The sequence below is a fragment of the Vombatus ursinus genome, unplaced genomic scaffold, assembly GCF_900497805.2.
Source record: "Vombatus ursinus unplaced genomic scaffold, bare-nosed wombat genome assembly UNPS02014811.1, whole genome shotgun sequence".
Taxonomy (NCBI): domain Eukaryota; kingdom Metazoa; phylum Chordata; class Mammalia; order Diprotodontia; family Vombatidae; genus Vombatus; species Vombatus ursinus.
This window is the reverse complement of record NW_020954589.1, coordinates 2520458-2524440: the sequence shown is the minus strand read 5'-3', so window position 1 is coordinate 2524440 and position 3983 is coordinate 2520458.

Below are 3983 nucleotides of genomic sequence, written 5' to 3'. Positions count from 1 at the left end.
AGACCCTTCCAAGATCTTTGTCATGAAAACCCCAAATGGGATCACAGAGAGTCAGAAACAACTAGTGGATTAAACAACAATGATCCAATGAAAAGAACTCAAGCTCCAGAATCTGAGGACCTAAGTTCAAGTTCTACCTCTGATCCTTACTACCCATGTGACCTTGGACAAATCACTTGATGTCCCTGAGCCTCAATTACCTTAACTATGAAATAAGGGGGTTAGTCTAAGTGGCTTCCAAGGCTGATTCTATGTCTAGATCCCTGATCTTTTAAGTTGCAGAATAGTTCCCCAATCTGTATTGGTAGAGGGAATTCCCAAGTTTGAACAACAAAAACAACAAAAACGAAGCAATGTAGAAATGTATGCAGACTCCTTCATTCTATTCCTATCTTTTACTATTCCTAGAATGAATAGTTCCATCAATTGCCATGTGACTCTAATCACATTCTCTCTAACTTTCTGTCCTCCTTCCCTCCCTCCCTCCCTCCCTCCCTTCCTTCCTTCCTTCCCTCCCTCCCTTCCTTCTTTCCTTCTTTCCTTCCTCTCTTTTTCCTTCCCTCCCTCCCTTCCTTCCTTCCATCTATTTCCAACCTGTACCCCCTATTGTGGACACTGAATTCCATAATATCACCCCACTATATGAAGGATTTTCTTTTTTTTGTTACAGTTTTTTCCCTTTCAAATTTCGGGGAAGAGAAGAAGTGGCCTCACTCTACTTTTGCAGGATTTTGGTAACTAGTCATGTTCCCCTAATCCATCACTTTCATGACTTTATAAACAGCCCCTCTCAGCCTCTGACCTTTGGGCAGAAGCAGCTTCATCTTTCCTGTATGCCCTTTTACCTAACTCACCTCATACCCCCATGTCATTGCTCACTGATGCATCATTCTCTGTCCTTTCTATGATTTGGCTCTGTCTCTACTGAGGTACGATGACCAACCCTGCCCATAATGTTCCAGGGATGATATCCCTGTGGTGATGCACCAGTGGACAGAGAATTATAATTGGAGTCAGAAAGACCTGAACTCAATTCTTCCCTCAGATGCTTACTAGTTTAGCTTCAATTTCCTCATCTGTAATTGGAATAATAATTGCACTTATCTCAGAGGGTTGTTGTGAGGATCAAGAGAGGTAACACATATAAAGTGCTTTGCAAACCTTAAAGCACTACATAAATACTAGCTGTTGTTATTTTCTGGCTCATCTCTAGTCCCTTTCCTGATGATGCCCAGCACAGAGTGGTCCATTGGTGCCGACAATATGGGCTGTTGTCTTCAAGGAATAAGCAATAATGACTCTGAGCTCCTTTCTGAGTAGCAGTAGAGCTTGTGGAATTTGTCATTATATAAGTGGATTTTACTTCATTATGTCCCAGAAATCTTACTATCAGGGGAGACATCTGGGACCACAGATAAGCAAGCCCTGCAGAGAGAGCAATGGGTGTAGCTAGAATGCTGCTTCCATGATGGAAGACTGCCTCAGGACAAGATAATGGGTGAAATAAAACATGAATAGCAGCTGCCTAGGGATGTTCCTTTGGTGCTATTTTTCTTGACCTGCTCTGTGCTGACCTTCCCCCACCCCCAGTTTTGAATCCATTGCTGTGATCTCATTTGTATCTCCAGTCTCACTCCCTGGATTTATTTACCCAATTGACCCAATGAACTCTGGCTGGACACAGCACAATTTGGACCCTGTCTGTTTTCCTCCAGGAATGTTCGTTCTCTTGGGACCTATCAAGTGACCCTAATCATTAACATTCTTAGTGGGTAGAGGAAGTGTGATAGAAAGAGAGGGGAAGCAGTGGCAGGTGCCAATCCAATCTTCACTGGTAAAGGAAGTTCCTTACAAGAAATTCCCTATGCTGATTAAATTATAGGTTAGTTAAAAAAAATGTATTTGTCATGAGAAGATCTTTGTTTAGTTTCTTTTAATTGTATGAACTTGAACAAGCAACTTTTCATCTGTAGATGCCAATTACCTCTATAACATGAGTGGATTGAATTAGATGATCTTTTTTTTATTTTTAACATGTATTTTTAAAACTTTGGGTTACAAATTTTTTCCCCTCCTCCTTCCCCACCCACCCTCATTAAAAAGGCAAGCATCTCGATACAGGTTATAGATGTGTAGTCATGCAAAACACTTCCATAGTAGTCCTATTGTGAAAAACTAAGTATATTTCCCTTCATCCTATCTTACCCCCCTCTTTTATTCTATTCTCTCTTTTGACCCTGTCCCTCCTCAGAAGTGTTTGCTTTTGATTATCCCCTCCCCCAATCTGTCCTCCCCTCTATCAACCCCCTGCTCTCTTGTCCCTTTACTCCTTTATTTTCCTGTAGGGTAAGATAGATTTCCATACCCTATTGTGTATGTTATTCCCTCCTTAAGCCAAATCCTATGAGAATAAGATTCACTCATTCCCTCTCACCTTCTCCCATTTCCCCTCCACTGTAAAAGTCTTTTCTTGTCTGTTTCATGTGAGACAATTTACCCCATTCTACTTCTCCCTTTCTCCTTCTCCCAGTATAATCCTCTCTCACCCCTTAATGTTATTTTCCAGATATCACCCCTTCATTTTCAACACACCCTCTATCTATCTATCTGTACATACATATAATTTTTTCCCTCCCACTACCCTAATACTAACAAAGGACTCATGACTTACAAATATCATCATCTTTCCCTGCAGGAATGTAAACAGTTCAACCTTAATAAGTCTCTTATGATTTGTCTTTCCTGTTTGCCTCTTCATGTTCCACTCGAGTCTTGTATTTGAAAGTCAAATTTTCTATTCAACTCTGATTTTTTCATCAAGAATGCTTGAAAGTCCTCTAGTTCATTGAATGACCATTTTTAACCCTGAAGGATTATACTCAGTTTTGCTGGGTATGTGATTCTTGGTTGTAGTCTTATCTCCTTTGCCGTCTGGAATATTATATTCCATGCCCTGTGGTCCCTTAATGTAGAAGCTGCTAAATCTTGTGTTATCCTGATTGTGTTTCCACGATACTTGAATTGTTTCTTTCTGGCTGCCTGCAATATTTTCTCCTTGACCTGGGAATTCTGGAATTTGACTACAATATTCCTAGAAGTTTTCCTTTGGGGATCTCTTTCAGGAGATGATTGGTGGATTCTTTCAATTTCTATTTTGCCCTCTGGTTCTAAAATATCAGGACAGTTATCCTTGATAATTTCTTGAAAGATGACATCTAGGTTCTTTTTTTGGTCATGGCTTTCAGAGAGTCCAATAATTTTTAAGTTCTCTCTCCTGGATCTATTTTCCAGGTCAGTTGTTTTTCCAATGAGATATTTCACATTCTCTTCTATTTTTTCATTCTTTTGGATTAGTATTACAGTGCCTTGATTTCTCAAATTGTCAGTAGCTTCCAATTGCTCCTTTCCAATTTTTAAGGAAGTATTTTATTCAGTAATCTTTTGGACTTCCTTTTCTATTTGGCTAATTTTGCTTTTTAGGGCATTCTTCTCCTCATTGGCTTTTTGACCTCTTTTGTCATTTGGGTTAGGGTATTTTTTAAGGTGTGATTTTCTTCAGTATTTTTTTTGGGTCTCCATCATCACTCTCAGTTTTTCCTCTGCTTCTCTTACCTGCTTCTCAAAATCCTTTTTGAGCTCTTACATGGCCTGGGACCAATTCATATTTTTCTTTGAGGCTTTGGATGTAGGAGCTTTGGCTTTGTTATCTATTTTTGGTTATGTGTTTTGATCTTCTTTGTCACCAAAGTAAGATAATATAGTCTGACTCTTTTTTCGCTGCTTGCTCATGATCCCAACCAATTACTTGAGTTTTAAACTCTTTGTTAAGGTAAGAGTCTGCTTCTAATGTGGAGAATGTACTGTCCCAAGCTTCAGGGGTTTTGTGCAGCTATTTTCAGAGATACTTCTAGAGACCTGTAAATTTTCAGTTCTTCCAAGGTGCTATGATCAAGGGTGAGGTGTTTACTCCTTTCCTGGCCTAT